The sequence below is a fragment of the Phyllostomus hastatus genome, unplaced genomic scaffold (genome assembly GCF_019186645.2).
Source record: "Phyllostomus hastatus isolate PE091 unplaced genomic scaffold, TTU_PhHast_1.1 phas_contig_118, whole genome shotgun sequence".
Lineage (NCBI taxonomy): Eukaryota > Metazoa > Chordata > Mammalia > Chiroptera > Phyllostomidae > Phyllostomus > Phyllostomus hastatus.
In genome coordinates this window covers 9,410,360-9,427,953 of record NW_025333543.1, presented here as the reverse complement: position 1 = coordinate 9,427,953, position 17,594 = coordinate 9,410,360, and the positions used below count along the sequence as shown (strand labels likewise).

The following is a 17,594-nucleotide window of genomic DNA, read 5'->3' as shown; positions in this document are numbered from 1 at the left end:
ATTTCCATTCAGTTGAGCCTGATGCAGTCTGTTCCAGCATGCACTGAAAAATGCTGAAATCTCATATACTGTTAATGATTATGTATGAAGACTTTAGAAGAACCAGAGGTGTCACTAACCTCAGTGTAAACATAGCATGGTGTTTTTCACATAAGGGAAGGTATACATGTGCCAAGCCAATGAGCTCAACTCATATATTCTAAATAATCCGCCCCCCGCCCCCCCAAAAAAAGCATTTGGTAGGGGGGAACTGAAAATGAAATAATGGCCAAAAGCTTGACTTACTTTTCAGCCAGTTCCATTTTTGACAGGAATGAGTCTCCTGGTCAGATATAATAAAGGTGCAGCATATAATACTAATGCTTAGAGAAAGCTTGTGTATATGAAGAGAAGGTGAGATGTGGAGTGCTATAATTTGGATTCTAGTCCTCCCTAAAATTTGCTAACCATGGAATATGTGGCAAGTCACTTTCATCTTTCAACTTTAACCTCTGCATCTTTAGAATAAAATGGAGGCATTCCCTTCTTTCACTACCTTATGAGGTTGGTGAAGGGTCCAACATGAAAGTGTAGTTGACAATGGTAAGTCTAAGTTTTTAGGTCGTTATTACTGGTACACAGTGATAAGAATAACTAGCATCTAAGTTAAAGGAAGAAGTAAAGGATCACCCTGAGTTATACTTTGGCAAGAATGGCACTTATTTCCTAATTGCATTTTCAGATTGATCCAGGGATACTACAGAGACAACCTAGCAGAGAAGAGTAGAGCATAACCCTTTGGATATTCTCCTTCTTATCCAGGAGTTAGAGGGAAGAGTGTTGTATTCACATTATAGCTTATTTTATATGATCCTAAACACAAAAGTCAAAAAACAACAGAATTGCCCATCAAAATGTTAAGAAATAAGAGTCATTGCACTCACTAGAACCCTCTATTTTAAAATTAATTTTCAATTAAAACATTTTACTGTTGTTCAATTACAGTTGTCTCCATTTTCCCCCCATTATTCTCCCCAGCCCAACCCACCCACCTCCCACTTTCAATCTCTGTGCCCCCTTGTCCTTGTCCATGGGTCCTTTATACATGTTCCTTGACTTGACCCTTCCCTTTCTTTTGCCCATTCATCCGCTCGCCCCTCCCCTCTGGTCACTGTCAGCTTGTTCTTCATTTCCATGTCTCTAGCTCTATTTTACTCATTTGTTTGTTTTGTTGATTAGGTTCCACATAGTTGAGCTCATATGGCATTTGTCTTTGGCAGCCCTGGCTTATTTCACTTAGCATAATACTCTCCAGTTCCATCCATGCTGTCATGAAGGGCAGGAGTTCTTTCTTTCAGCTGCATACTATTCCATTGTGTAAATGTACCACAGTTTTTTGATCCACTCATTTACTAATGGGCACTTAGATTGTTTCTAGAAGTTGACTATTATAAATAATACTGCTATGAATACTGGGGTGCATAGGTTGTTTTGAATCGGTGTTTCATGATTCTTTTTTTTATTTTAATCATTGTTCAAGTACAGTTTTCTCCCTTTTACTCCCATTCCAGCCCACCCACCCAACCCTCCCCACTTCCCTCTCATTACCACCCTCCCCTTAGTTTTTGACCATGTGTCCTTTAAGTTTGTTCCTATAAACCCTTCCCATTCTCCCCTGAAATTCCCTCTTCTCTCCCCTCTGGTCACTGTCAGTCTGTCCTCTGTTTCAGTGTCTTTGGTTATATTTTGCTTGTTTCTTTGTTTTGTTGATTAGCTTCCTGTTAAAGGTGAGATCATATGGTATTTGTCTTTCACTGCCTGGCTTATTTTGCTTAGCATAATGCTTTCCAGCTCCATCCAAGCTGTTGCAACGTGTAGGAGCTCCTTCTTTCTTTCTGCTGCGTAAAATTCCATTGTGTAAATGTACCATAGTTTTTTGATCCATTCGTTTACTGATGAGCATCTAGGTTGCTTCCAGCACTTAGCTATTGTAAATTGTGCAGCTATGAACATCGGGGTGCAAAGGCTCTTTTGTATTGGTGTTTTATGTTCTTAAGATATAGTCCCAGCAGTGCAATTGCTGGGTCAAAAGGCAGATCCATTTTTAGTTTTCTGAGGAAGTTCCATACTGCCTTCAATAGTGGTTGTACCAGTCTGCAGTCCCACCAACAGTGCACTGGGGTCTGCTTTTCTCCATAGCCTCTCCAACACATGTTGTTTGTTGCTTTGTTTATGATGGCCATTCTCACTGGTGTGAAATGGTATCTCATTGCAGTTTTAATCTGCATCTCTCTGATAGCTAGGGATATTGAACATCTTTTCATGTGTCTTTGGATCCTCTGTATGTCCTCCTTGGAGAAGTGTCTGTTCAAGCCCTTTGCCCATTTTTTAATCGGGTTGCTTGTCTTCTCAGAGTGCAGTCGTGTAAATTCTTTACATATTTTGGAGATTAAACCCTTGTCTGAGGTATCATTGGCAAATATGTTTTCCCATACAGTTGGTTCTCTTTTTATTTTGATACTGTTTTCTTTAGCCGTGCAGAAGCTTTTTATTTTGATGAGGTCCCATTTGTTTATTCTTTCCTTTACGTTCCTTGCTTTAGGGGACATGTCAGTAAAAAAGTTTCTGCGTGAAATATCTGAGATTTTCCTACCTGCGTACTCCTCTAGGACTTTAATGGTGTCACGGCTTATATTTAAGTCCTTTATCCACCTTGAATTTATTTTTGTGTAAGGTGTAAGATGGTGCTCTAATTTCATTTTTTTTTTTGCATGTAGCTGTCCAGTTCTCCCAACACCATTTGTTGAAGAGGCTATTGTTACTCCATTTTATGTTGCTGCCCCCTTTGTCAAATATTAGTTGACCATACAGACTTGGGTTTATTTCTGGGCTCTGTGTTCTGTTCCATTGGTCCATGTGCTTGTTTTTATGCCAGTACCAGGCTGTTTTGATTACAGTGGCCTTGTAGTATAGTTTAATGTCAGGTATTGTGATCTCTCCTACTTTACTCTTCTTTCTCAAAATTGCAGCAGCTATTCGAGGTCATTTATGGTTCCATATAAATTTTTGAAGTGTTTGTTATACGTCTGTAAAATAAACCATTAGTACTTTAATGGGTATTGCATTGAATGTGTAAACTGCTTTGGGTAGTATGTACATTTTGATGATGTTGATTCTTCCAATCCATGAACACGGTATAAGTTTCATTTGTTTATGTGTTTCTTGATTTCTTTCCTCAGTGTTATGTGGTTTTCTGAATACAGGTCTTTTACCTCTTTGGTTAGCTTTATTCCCAGGTATGTTATTTTTCTTTTTTCTATTTCAAATGGGATTTTTTTTCTTGATTTCTGCTTCTGCTGTTTTATTGTTGATGTACAGAAATGCCTTCGATTTCTGGATATTGACTTTGTATCCTGCTGATTTTCCAAATTCATTTATTAGGTCAAGCAGTTTTTTGGTAGGATTTTCTATGTACACTATCATGTCATCTGCAAACAGTGACAGTTTTGTTTTCTCCTTTTTGATTTAGACGTGTTTTATTTCTTTGTCTTCTGTGATCCATGTGGCTAAAACTTCCAGTACTATATTGAATAGAAGTGGTGAAAGTGGACAGCCTTGCCTTGTTCCTGATCTTAGTGGAAAAGATTTTAATTTTTTCCCACTTTTCATGATGTTGGCTGTAGGTCTCTCATATAGGGCCTTCATTATGTTAAGGAATGCTCCCTTTATTCCCACTTTGCCAAGTGTTTTTTATCATAAATGGGTGCTGTACCTTATCAAATGCTTTTTCTGCATCTATTGATATGATCACGTGGTTTTTGTCTTTGCTTTTGTTTATGGGATGTATTACATTTGCTGATTTGCGAATACTGTACCATCCTTACATCCCTGGAATGAATCCCACTTAATCATTGTGTATGATCTTTGTAATGTATTGTTGGATGCATTTTGCCAGTGTTTTGTTGAGGATTTTAGCGTCAATGTTCATCAGTGATATTGGCCTGAAGTTTGCTTTCTTTGTTGTGTTTTATCTGCTTTTGGGATTAGGATGATGTGGCCTCATAAAAAGAGTTTAGGAGTCTTCCATCTTCTTGAATTTTTTGGAATAGTCTGTGAAGAATATGGGTTATCTCTTAAATGCTTTGTAGAATTCTCCTGTGAAACCATGTGGTCCAGGGCTTTTGTGTTTTGGGAGTTTTTTGATTACTGCTTCAATTTCTTTTGCTGTTATTGGTCTGTTCAGGATTTGTGCTTCTTTTTCATTGAGGTTTGGAAGATTATATTTTTCTAGAAATTTGTCCATTTCACCTAGGTTTTCAAATTTCTTAGCATACAATTCTTTGTAGTAATTTCATATAGTCCTTTGTGTCTCTGCGGTATCTGTCGTATTCTCTCCTCTTTCATTTCTGATTGTGTTTATTTGTGTCTTTTCTCTTTTTTTCTTGATGAGTCTGCTTAAAGGCTTGTCAATTTTGTTTATCTTTTCAAAGAACCAGCTCTTGGATTCATTGATCCTTGGAATTGTGCTTTTAGTCTCTATGTCATTTAATTCTGTGCTGATCTTGGTTATTTCCTTCCTTCTACTTGCTCTGGGTTATCTCTGTTGTTGTTCCTCAAGTTCTTGTAGACTTAGTAATAGGATGTTTGTTTGAAATGTTTCTATCTTTTTTAGGTAGGCCTGTATCTCTATGCACTTCCCTCTTTGCACTGCCTTAGCTGTGTCCCATTAGTTGTGGGCTTTTGTGAGTTCATTTTCATCTGTTTCCAGAAAACTTTTGTTTCTTCCCTAATTTCAGTGTTGACCCATTCATTGTTTAATAGCATGCTATTTAATCTCCATGATTTTGAGTGTTTTAGTTTTTTTTCCTTGGGGTTGGTTTCTAGCTTCAGGCCCTTGTGATCTTAGAAAATGTGTGGTATGATTTCAATTTTCTTGAAATTGTTGAGGCTTGTTTTGTGTCCTATCATGTGGTCTATCTTTGAAAATGTTCTGTGTAGATTTGAAAAGAATGTGTATTTAGCTTCTTTTGGATGGAGGGCTCTGTGAAATCCATTTCATCTAGAATATTGTTCAATGTCACAATATCTTTGTCGACATTTTGTTTGGAACATCTGTCCAGTTTTTACAGTGGGGTGTTAAAATCACCCACTGTAATTGTGTTGCTCTCAATATCTTTCTTGAACTCCTCTAAGATTTTCTTTATGTATTTGGGTGCTCCTATGTTGGGTGTGCATATATATGTACAATATTTATGTCGTCTTGGTGGATTCTTCCCTTAAGTATTATGAAGTGACTATCTGGGTGTCTTTTTAGGGCCCTTATTTGGAAGTCTATTTTGTCTGATATGAGTATTGCTACCCTGGCTTTTTTTTCCCTGTCCATTTGCTTGGAAAATTTGTTTCCAGCCTTTCACTTTCAGTCTGTGCAGGTCTTTTGTCCTGAAGTGGGTCTCTTGTGGGCAACATATGTGTGGGTCATGTTTTCTTATCCATTCAGCTATTCTATGTCTTTTGATTGGAGCATTTAATCCATTTACGTTTAAGGTTATTATTGATGAGTACTTATTCATGGCCATTTTTGTACGTGTGTTCCTCTCTCTCTCGTCCTTTTTTTCCTTAAAGCATGCCCTTTAGCATCTCTTTCAGAGCTGGTTTGATGGAGGTGTATTCTTTTAGACATCTTTTGTCTAGGAAGCTTCTTATTTGGCCTTCTATCTTGCCTGAGAACCTTGATGGGTAAAGTAGCCTTGGTTGCAGACCTCTGGTTGTCATTACTTGGAATATTTCTTGCCATTCTCTTCTGGCTTAGAGTAGTTCATTGAGAAGTCAGCTGTTAGCCTTATTGGGGTTCTCTTGTATGTGACTTCCTGTTTTTCATTTGCTGCCTTTAATATTCTCTCCTTTTCTTGAAATTTTGCCATTTAAATGATGATGTGTCTTTCAGTGGGCCTCTTTGGGTTCCTCTTGATTGGGACTCTCTGTGTTCCCTGGATTTGTTTGACTTTTTCTCTCAACAAATTAGGGAAGTTTTCCATCATTACTTTTTCAAATAGGTTTTCAGTCCCTTGCTCTTCTTCTTTTCCTTCTGGTATCCCTATTAAGGATATTATTACATTTAATATTGTTTTGCATTTCTCTTAATCCCTCTTTGTTCTTTCTGAGCTTCTTTTCCTTTTCTTGCTCTTTCTGGGTGTGTTTTTCTACTTTGTCCTCCAATTAGCTAATCTGGTCTTCTGCTTCATTGATCCTACTTTTAATTTCTTCTACTGTGTTCTTCAGTTCAGAAATTGTATTCTTCATTTCCTCTTGGCCCTTGTTGATAGTTTCTATTTTCTTTTTCATGATGATATGGTTTGCAGTGAGTTCATTGTAGCTTCCCTGTCATTTCTGGTAGCTCATTGTGAGTTCATTGAGCTTCCTGATAATCACTGTTTTGAACTCAATATTTGATAGCTGGGTTGCCTCTCTTTCATTTAGCATTCTTTCTGAGTCTTCCTCCTTTCCCTTCATTTGGCGATTGTTTCTTTGTCTTCTCATTGTTCATGAGACTCTTCTTGTTAGCCTCTGTGTCTTAAATTGATCTGTTCTTGTTCCCTGGGTTTGTGGTGTGAACTTCTGTGGCAGAATACCTGTGAGATTCAGTGGTGCACTCTCCTTCATGTATCTTGGTGTTCACAGCTTCCCCCTTTTCTTTTTTGTGGTCAGTTGGAGGACTAAGACAAAATGGTTTAAGACAGCAAGACAGTATTCTATGATATTTACAGTAGCAGCCAGTAGAGAAGAGATGGGATATCCTTTGGCTATGTATAGTGTTAACTGTGATCTTCCACCCCTCTAGCCACGTTTTAGAAAGGTTTGAAAGAAGATAAGACTCTTATTGGGGACGAAAGGATTGTTAGTTGGATCTAGAAAGCTGTGAGATGTGGGAGGTCAGATTGTGAGGTAGGGTGGGAATAAAGATTAGTAAATAGGAGTAGTTTGTAAAAGGATAGAGACAACCCCCACAATAATATAGTTCTGAAAATTTCAAAGTGGGCTGAGATCAGGGAGGTGTGTTGTGTAGTATTTACAATTGTATGAACTAGGTCTTATTTACAGTTATATTAAAGCAACAATCTTGTGGCAGAATCTATGAGATCTAGATAACAAGAATAAAGAGTATAGAACTTTGAGAGGTGTACTAATGGAACACAAATGAAGGACAGTAAATTATCAACACACTGTGACTGAGATTACAGGGGGAACCTATCAAGCAACAGTATAACCAGCCAAGCAAAAAAGATTATATAGAAAGAAAAAGAATACCAACGTACTATTAAAATACAAAATGTCAGAAAAGTGAGAGAAGATAATACAAATTAGCAGTAACTTTCAGGCTCAAAAAAAAAAGAAAAGGGGAAAAAAGCAAAAGATGAATGCAGGAGAAATAAATTTGGAGTGGAAGGAATAATGCTTGGATGAAAGGAAGAGAAACATAAGGAATTGAGAGATATAAAATTAATAAGAATTAAAAAGTAAAAGCCACTTAAAAAACAAGATAATATCAATCAAACAACAACAACAGCCCCCCAAAAACACACACACAAAACAACAACAACAACAACAAAAAAAAAACCCTCTTGTTTTCTAACTGGCCAAACCAGTTTTTCTGGTCTTGCTGACTTCAGCAGGCTGAAGGGTGTTTGGAATGCTTTTCACTCTTCCCAGTCAGATCTCAATCAGTCTCTCTGGCACTGTCCCCAGGTCCTGCAGCATGCTCTCCACAAAGACGATCCAAGGTCCCCCTGCAGGTCCCTGGATGTGGGTATGAGCCCTCCCAAGCACGCTCCCTGGAGCTCACTGCCACAGTCTCCCGGGCTCCAGGGCCCGGCAGAGCTCCTGCGTCTTTTCCGGATTCACAGAGCAAGTTCTGGGGATTGCATGGAGAAGCGCCCTTCCCCCAAATTTCACCATGACAGGCTCTGTGTTCTCAAGACGCACTGGCATCTTTTCTGGATTCATGGTGCAAGCTCTGGGAATCGGGAAGGGGCGTGAACATCAACCAATTTTCCTGTTTCCGGCTCCAGGAACCCCCGAAGTGCCGCCACCCTTCTGGGTTCACAGCGTGAGAGTCAGAAATCTGGAAGGGGCGCGTGCTCCCCCTAGTTTACCACCCCAGGCTCCAGAAACCCTCAAACACCTGTGCCCTTTCCTTGTTCAGGGCTGCGAGGTCTGGGTCTTCCACAGAACCACACTCCCAACTGGCTGGGGGCATGGGGGCACGTCCAGGCCGCCCCTGGTTGAGCAGGCTGGGGGCACTCACCCTTCTAGGGCTATGCGTGGGTGCCTGCAGCCCCTGCGAGACTGTCTCCCAGTCCAACTCCCCTCTCTGTGCCTTCAAGCAACAAGGCCTCCAGTGGTGTTGCCCAATCCCTGTTGTCTGGGGAGGGAGCGGTGACTCCACTCTCCCGGGTGCCCTGAAGCAGAGCCGGGAGCACCGGGCCTGGGGGCTGCAACGTCCTTGGTCCCCACGCTGATCCCTGGGTCTCTACTGTCCTGAAGTCTCCTTACCATCTGGTTTTTCAATGTCCGCTATAATTTTTGATGTCCTGTTTTCATAAATGTTGCAATATCCTATGCCCCTTGCTCTGTTCCTCCGCTGATTCAAGAATTTCTCTCCCCTGCATAGAGGAAGGGGATTATGCTCCCTCCAACAAAGCTGCCATTTTAAGACCCAGGGTGTTTCAGGATTCTTAGAGTATAATCCCAGCAGTGAAATTGCTAGGTCAAAAGACGGTTCCATTTTTAGTGTTTGTGGAAATTCCATACAGTTACATGGTGACTGCACCAGTCTGCATTCCCACCGATAACGTACTAGGGTTCCCTTTTCCCCCCAACCTCTCTAGTACTTGTTTGTTGATTTGTTTATGATGGCCATTCTGACTGGTGTGAAGTGGTATCTCATTGTGGTTTTAATTTGCATCTCTCTGGAGGCTAGTAATGCTGAGCATTCTTTCATATGTCCATAGACCCTCTGTATGTCCTTGGAGAAGTGTCTGTTCAGGTCTTTTGCCCATTTTTTAATTGAATTTTTTTGTCTTCCTGGTGTTGAGCCACATGAGTTGTTTATATATTTTGGAGATCAAACCCTTGTCCAACCCTTTTCATTCACAAATATATATTACCATACAGTTGGTTAATATAATGAAATATTTTAGATATTAATTAAAATATACAAAATATATTGCAAACACCAGTGTACCAACCATTCATATTTAACAATTGTAAACATTTTGCCAGATTTTCTTGAGTTTTTTTTCTTGTTTTGAAAAAAATAAAACATGTTGTTCTTCAACATGGGAGATTCATATGTATTCCATTGTTTTGGAGCAGGAAAAAACAGTGAATTATAGATAGTGAATATTTCCTAGAAGATATAAAGTATATGGAGAAATAATAACTGACTTTGTAGCACTGAGAAGTCAGGACCTAAATGTTAATCTGACACAGTATGGTACTATACCAAAAGGCTCAAAATTTGGAGGCATGAGGGCACTTGGAAACTGAAATGAATTTAAGATGAGAAAAATGTAGTTCAAAAGTCTGAGTACAGAAAATTAAGCCTCTGGTTCATCTCCAGCCCCAAAATCTGAGCAGCTACTCTCTCTTCTACCCTCACAAGTCATAAGAGTGACGCTCTGGAGAATTTAAACCAGGGAAGCTCCAGACCCTGGGCACCTGGCATTGCAGAACATGGGAGTGAATGTCATACAGACCACAGGGTACTCAGTGAAGTTGACTGCCTGAATGACAAGACACAGTCCCATCTTCCTTTCCCTTTCAGCATTGAAGGTCATGATGCAGACATCATAAACCAACAGAGAAAATATTTAGTTTAATATTCTATTTTGTTCACTACATTCCAATTTTGAAAAAAATAATGAAAGGGGTTTAATCTTACTTCCTTCTGGTTGTTGTTGTCACTGGAAGCTACCCTGAGCTCCTGACACCTGGCTAAAAACATAGGGGCTATGAACCTTCTTAAATTAGTAATTGCTGGCTGTAGGTGTACAGAAAAGTACTCAATCATTACTGTTACCCCTCAGCTTAATCTTGTTCCCAATAAATGTTTTTATTTAAAGTGTCATACCTTCAGCCTTGGCAATGTTGAGTGACGGCCTGTGAATCAAAGGGTCACTGGTTCGATACCCAGTCCAGGACACGTGGCTGGGTTGCTGGCCAGGTCTTCAGTAGGGGGCACTCAAGAAGCAACCACACATTGATATTTCTTTCCCTCTCTTTCACCCTCCCTTCCCCTCTCTAAAAAATAAATAAATAAAGTCTTTAAAAAAATAAGTAACAGGTCATACCTTCAACCATCTTATACTTCTTTTTCTAGAAAAATAAACTTTTAATAATTATGTCAATAGATGTTATTGAAGTGGCTTAGATTCTAAATTGCAAGCCCCCAATGAATTGGATACTTACACTAATTCTTTTTGGAATGTTTTCTAATGTTGACAATGAATCATGGATCTTATAAGCTTGCAATATTAAAGTAGACAAGGTGCCTCAGAGATCAATGTATTCAGTCTGTGTTTTCTTAAGTTGACAAATTGAAGAGGAAAAAGGTAAACTGTTTGTCCAAAGATATCCAGGTAGTTTCTGACAGAAGCAGGGCTGTAATTTTTTAAAATGGTCTTTGATTATCAGTGAAAATATATAGTTACCACTTAAAATTTGTGAACTACAATGTGGTTTCTGTGGTATATAAAAGGCTATATTAATAGAAAATAGTTACTAGGAGTTAATAGGAATTTTTAAGGCCCCAGGTAGATAGACTTGTTCAATTCAGTAATTGTACATTTTGTTTTCCCTTAACTGTTTGCTTTTATGATAAAAAGTTCTCTTCATCAGCATTCTACCCATCTATGCTTCTAGGATTAGAATTATGATTCTCCAAGGGAGTGAGCAAGGCAAGATATAAGGGAATCCCTGGAGAAGGAGTATATTTTTTGAAACCACACAGGCATTATTAAAGGGTATTTGTTGTTCAAATAAACTCTATGGAGTTGAAAAAAGGTTGAAAGATACTGTTAGAGAGGTTTGAATTAATAAAAGAATCTGATTTAGGAAATTGGAATAAAACAAAGATAAATACAGAATGATAATCTCATTTCTAAAATTTGAGCAGATTCTTAAGAATAGTAGCCAGATTCCCTCACAACCATTTATTTTATTATTAAAGAACATAAAATAATTCATTCTATTTTCTCTAGTCTCAGAACAACTTTCACCCAATTCAATATAAAGAGATTGGTGTACATTGAGGAAAAATGGTTGTGTTTTTTTCTTGGAAAGTAATTAAAGGATAAGATTTCTATTATAAGTGTTTCTTGACTGTTCAAATTGTGGTTGTATTTTATGTTTATAAGAAGTTACCTTTAGGTAACTTCCTAAGAACTCTTTTAATGGAAGTATCTTGATTGACTATAAATATTTAAGCCAACTTCTGGTCAGTTATACTGAGAGTGGTCTTGCAAGTAAATAATTTATTATAGTAATTACTTATATAGTAAAGAAGTACAATATCTGGAAGAAAATTGCGAGGAAAGTTTTACAGAAGCACATTCTATGATTTTTCTAATATATTTGTAAATGTTTATAATTTTAATTGGGCAATAAATATATGGTCATGTAGATATTCTTTAGCCACACTGGCTTTCCAACAGTTCAATAAATTTGTTGACCTGTTCTGCTTCAGGGCTTGGCTGGTGTTATTAGTCTGACCTAAAACCCTATTACTCATTCTCTTTGAAGGTTCTTTCCCCTCAGGTCTCTGTTGAAATGCTGTTCCTAGCTATTCAAACCAAAGTAGTTTGCCTTGCTATTCTTTCTAATAGTAATACTTTTTTTTTATAGCATCATTATAATTTTATATTGTATAGCTTTTTATTACTTGTTTAGTTGCATGTTTAATATCATTTTATTCATCTCTGTTTAGTCTTAGCACTGTATCTGATACACAGTAGATGTTCAATAAATATTTGGTAAAAGAATGACACTAACAGCCTCGGCCAAGTAGCTCAGTTGTTTGGAGCATTGCTCTGATACACCAAAATTTCAGGTTCAGTCCCTGGTAAAAGTGCATATAAGAATCAATCAATGAATACATAAATAAATGGAGAAACAAATCAGTCTCTCTCTCTCTCTCTCTCTCTCTCTCTTTCTCTTTCTTTTTCTCTCCCTCATTCTTTTCTTTCTAAAAGTCAATAAATAAAAAAAATTTAAGTGAGCAACACATATGAAACATGTATAATGAGCATTTCTACTGTCTCTTTTTCAAGTGCTAAGATCTCTTATAGTTTTTTAAGATTTTTGTGGTTGTTTTGGTTGTTATTTATGGCTCTTTGTACTGTTGGAAACAGTAATAATCTTCTAAATGTTCATTAAACTAGTGTGAGATCTATGGTGATGAATAAATTTGACATTATCATTTTACCAATTCAGTTGAATTACAAATATTAGGGATAATGGCAAGATGGAGGCGTGGGTTGATATGCTTCACTTCCTTACACAACCAAAAGAAAGATATGAACCAATTTAAAAACAGAAAACAACCAGAACTGCCAGAAAATCAGACTGTATGGAAGTCTGACAACCAAGGCAGCTGGCAGACTAGGAAAGGCCAGGTGCTGGTTGGCGGACCAGGCAGGGCCACATTTGTGTGAGGATAAGCTGGGAGCAACAACGGAGAAGTAACTGCAACCTAGGGTTCCAGTGTGGGAAACTATGGCCTCAAAACATCTGGCTGTAAAAACCTGTGCAGATCACACTGGTGGGATAAACTCCCAGTGTCACTGGAGAGTCCTTTGGAGAGGCTCAAGGGATCCTAGAATGTACACAAGCCTGCTCACCCACTCGGGAATCAGAATCTGAAAGGGAATAATCTGCCTGTAGGAAGCCAGGAAAGTGATGGAAAGTGGGGAGAGAGCTGAGCAAGCATCATTGTACCCTCTCTGACCCCTCTGCCCCCACAGCGCCACAATGCAGCATAGAGGGTTGCCCCACCTTGGTGAATATGTAAGGCCCCTACCATTACAACATAACCGGTGTGCCAAGACAAAGAAATATACCCCAAATGAAAGAACAAACAAAACTCTACAAAAAGAATTAAGCAACAAGAAGATAGACTCCTATGAGATGCAAAGTTCAAAACACTGGTAATCAGCGCTTACAGAAATGATTGAATTCAGTTGCAAAATGAAGGAAGAAATGAAGGCTATACAAAGTGAAATAAAGGAAAATATATAGGGAACCAACAGTGAAGGGAAGGAAACTAAGGCAACTCAGATCAATGATTTGGAACAGAGGAATAAATAAACATTCAATCAGAATAGAATGAAGAAACAAGAATTCAAAAAAATGAGGAGAAGCTGAGGAACCTCTGGGACAACTATAAACATTCCAACGTCCAAATCACAGGGGTGCCAGAAGGAGAAGAGGAAGAACAAGACGTTGACAACTTATTTGAAAAAAAAATGAAAGAAATCTTCCCCAATTTGGTGAAGAAAATAGACATGCAAGTCCTGGTCACTCAGAGAGTACTAAACAAGTTGGACCCAAAGAAGGCCACACCAAAACACATCATAATTAAATTCCCTGAGATTAAAGATAAGGAAAGAATCTAAAAAGCAGCAAGAGAAAAGGGGATAGTTACCCACAAAGGAGTTCACAACTATCAGCTGATTTCTCAAAAGAAAATTTGCAGGCAAGAAGGGACTGGAAAGAAATATTCCAAGTCATGAAAAGCAGGACCTACAACTTAGATTACTCTATCCAGTAAAGGTATCACTTAGAATGGAAGGGTAGATAAAGTGCTTCCCAGATAAGGTAAAGTTAAAGGAACTCATTATCACCAAGCCCTTATCATCTGCAATGTTAAAGGAACTTGCCTGAGAAGAAGAAGATCAAAAAACTATGAAAAATAAAATGACAACAAACTCACAACTATCAAAAACTGAACCTAAAAAACAAAAACAAACACTAAGCCAACGACTAGAACAGAAACAGAATCACAGAAATGGAGATCACGTGTAGAGTTACCAGAGGGGAGGGGGAAAGAGGAGAATGCAGGGGAAGGTACAGGGATTAAGAAGCATAATTGGCAGGTACAAAATAGACAGGGCAGATATTAAGAAGAGTATAGGAAATGGAGAAGCCAAAGAATTTATGTGCATGACCCATGGGCATGAACTGAGGGAGGTGGGAGGGTGTTAGCGGGAATGGGGGTACCAGGCAGAGGGAGTCAAAGGGGAAAAAAATAATTGGGACAACTGCAATAGCATACTCAATAAAACATACTTAAAAATAAAAACGTAAATTTAGTGTGTTGATTAGGTAAATGTGAAGTGCTGAAAAACGAAATAGGGGATATTATGGAGGAGCAAGGCCTGTGGAAGCCTAAAACTCCAAGCTCTCTCAAATGCTTCCCCCACTCACTGCCCATCAGTAGTTCATATAACTCATTCACAAGGGATACAGCTTCAGAAGGATCAGCCTCTGCTGGTATTACAAATATTAATTGGCCTTTTAATTACACAATATGTGTGAAATAGTTGTGGGAGTTTGGAGGATGAACATATCTGCTAGAGGTCCTAAAAATCATCTAGGTTAAATAGAAGTCATTATCAGGGAGGTAAGGGAAAAGGCAATTGTGTTTGTTTCCTTCCCTTGTTTACTTTCTGGGTTATCAATATGTACTATTAAGATTTACTTAAATGATTGAAATTGTGAGCTGCAGAATGGTTATTATTGTTTCCTTCTATTGTTTCTTCACTGATTTTTCTAAATGGCCACTCTTCTAGGTGCTGGAGCAGCTATTCAAAAGTACTGAGCAGTTGGATCTAGCACTTAAAAGCTCATTGAACCATATGATTTCACTGATAAAAACTGAAACTCATTGACACTGACAACAGTTTGGTGGTTACCATATGGAGGGGGGATAAGGGGTAGTAAAGGATAAAAGGGACCAAATATATGGTGACAGAAGATAATTTGACTTTGGGATGTGGCATGTAATACAGTATACAGATCATGTATCAAAGAAGTATACATTTAAAACCTATATAATCTTATTAAGCAATGTCACCCCAATAAGTTTAACAAAATAAAAAAAAAATGCTGATTGACTGAATATACAAATAAATTAATCCCATATTTCTTGCTACAGAGGAGCATCCAGTCCTGTGGAGAGAGAGTAGACCTTTAAAAAATGTTTGTTCTGTGGGCAGAGATGAAAGGAGCTTTGGGGTCACCATGTGACCAAGCAGTGCTAATCAGTATCTCTTAGAAGGTTTCTGGGAAAGGGATTTTAATTCTTAAAGAGATGGTTGGAAAGAATGCCCTCTTGTCCAAGGCTGTCATCATCTTTAGGTGTGATATCTGGAGCTTTGTCTTATAACTATGAGGGGCATAATCAGAATGTTTACATACTGAGGATGACAGTGAGGGTATAGAACCTGCAAAATTATTAATAATAGAGCTACACTATCTTTGGATTTCTAGTTATATAAGATAATAAGTATCTGGAAGCTCTGTGAGGGCAGGGTGTTTGTAGATTATATTCATATCCCTTATGCCTGGAACAGTGGCTGGCTTTATAGAATATTCTCAACAAACATTTTATAATAACTTTAGTAAGAATAATAACCAAATAGTTTAATTTTCCCTAATAACTGGCATATTGAAGGCTTTCCATTATTTTTAGGCTGTAATCTCTTGTTCACATATAAAAAAGAATTTAAAATTTATGTATATGTCTATCTCCATAGGTGTAGGAAACTTAATTGCACCATTTTTCCTGGATATTGTTATTTATATCAGATAAGGAGCTTATTCAAAACCTCCTCATGGTGTAAACCCTTTGGGATCTCCTATCAAGGTTAAACATGATAATTAAGCATATCCCTGTCTTAGAGTCAATTCTTAGAACTTTGCTTAGAGTGCTAAAGTTTCAAATTATGTCAGAGAAACTTTATCTGTAATGAAAATTGTTATTAGGACTAAAGCACAAAGGTTTCCTTGTGACACCCACATATTAAAGGAATTTATTGAAGAGTGAAATCTATTAACAGATACTCACCAATGAACCCTGAGGGTTGTGAGCTATACCTGAAAGCTCTGGGGGATTCATAACAACAAAATTTACCTTCTGATTCACTTTGAATAAATTAAGCTACCAGAAATAAATTTACTTTTGAAATGTTCAGGTAGCAATTCATAGTTTCCTCTGCCTAATTCCATATCTTCTAACTGAGCTTTCATCTGTATTTCCAGGGCTTTAACCTCAGGGAGATCCAGTTTTACTTAAACATTAAGTTAGATGAACTTCTTTATAGGGAGGAGGAAAAAGTTACACACACACACACACACACACACACACACACACACACAATTTGCTACTGACTTTTTTTTCTGCTATTTTTATAAAGGTCACTAAACTAATATTTTTGGTGAATTTCCCTATACATACTACGCTATCTGTAACTTAATCTTTAATTATCTTGTTATAACAGAGAATTTTTTGAATCATTTCAAGAGTTCCACCATCCTCATATTATGCTTCTACAGCAATTTGCTAGACTCATGAAGGTGATGGATTAAGTTTATAATGGTATTGAATACCAAACTATTGCTTGATTTATTCAGGAAAATTATATACTGGGATCAAGTGACAGCTTAAAAGCTTGTATAATTCATTATCATCAGTTAATTTTCACTGGGTATCCACTGGGTGCTGAACATTTCTCAAGGCCCATTGTCAGCAGGTATGTACCTGATAAGGTTGATGGAACTCTAAGAAGACAGAATCTTGTCCTTAGAGCACTCTCTATTTAACAAAGCCAAATCAGCAAATCCCCAGTGTTGTCAAGCTCTCTGTACAAAATGTACGTAACCAAAAGTACTTTATTTTTTAAAGGGTTGCTGTCAGTAAATTGAGGTCCTACTGTCATTATTATTTATACTGCTACCAAAATAAAGGGGGTGATGTTGGATGGATCAAGAGCAGGTGTCTACAATGGGTCAATTCTTGGCTGACCAGCATACATTTGTGTATATGTGTGTTTGCACAGATACTTTTTGTCCCCATACATATAATTTCAAAATCTTTCTACTTAACAAGATCCAGTTATACTTTGAACAAATGTACATGTCCTCTGCCTCTCCATAATGAGAGACAAAGTCCTATCCAGATGATGCATCTAGAACGAGTATCATGCAGTCATTGTTCCATAAACTCTGGGTGATATTTATTTTTCCCCTGAAATGATTCAGAAATCTACCTTGAACAAGTTTGCATTTGGCTCTTTATGGTCCTGCAACTTATGCTTTAAAACATATCTGATTGTATAATTGTGAAAGAAGTATAGGATAGTACTTATCTAAGTAATTATCTTATACAGTACTTATCTAAGTAATATTCCTTGGGTAAGGATAGGACAAACGATGATATGACCATAGAATATCATAAGCATTTCTTTATTGAGTTTCTTCCTTAGCCTTGGTCTGAGTTCTGTAACCAGTGGATGTCTTACTCCAGGATTATCTGCCAAGATTTCTCTTCTTGTATGTCC

At 37.8% G+C, this 17,594-nt stretch overlaps 1 protein-coding gene across 4 annotated transcripts in view; it reads left to right on the top strand.

The window, feature by feature from the left end:
* Nucleotides 1-17,594, top strand: part of MDFIC (MyoD family inhibitor domain containing) — a 108,308-nt gene that overhangs the window by 33,537 nt on the left and 57,177 nt on the right. The gene's annotated exons all lie outside the window — the stretch shown is intronic.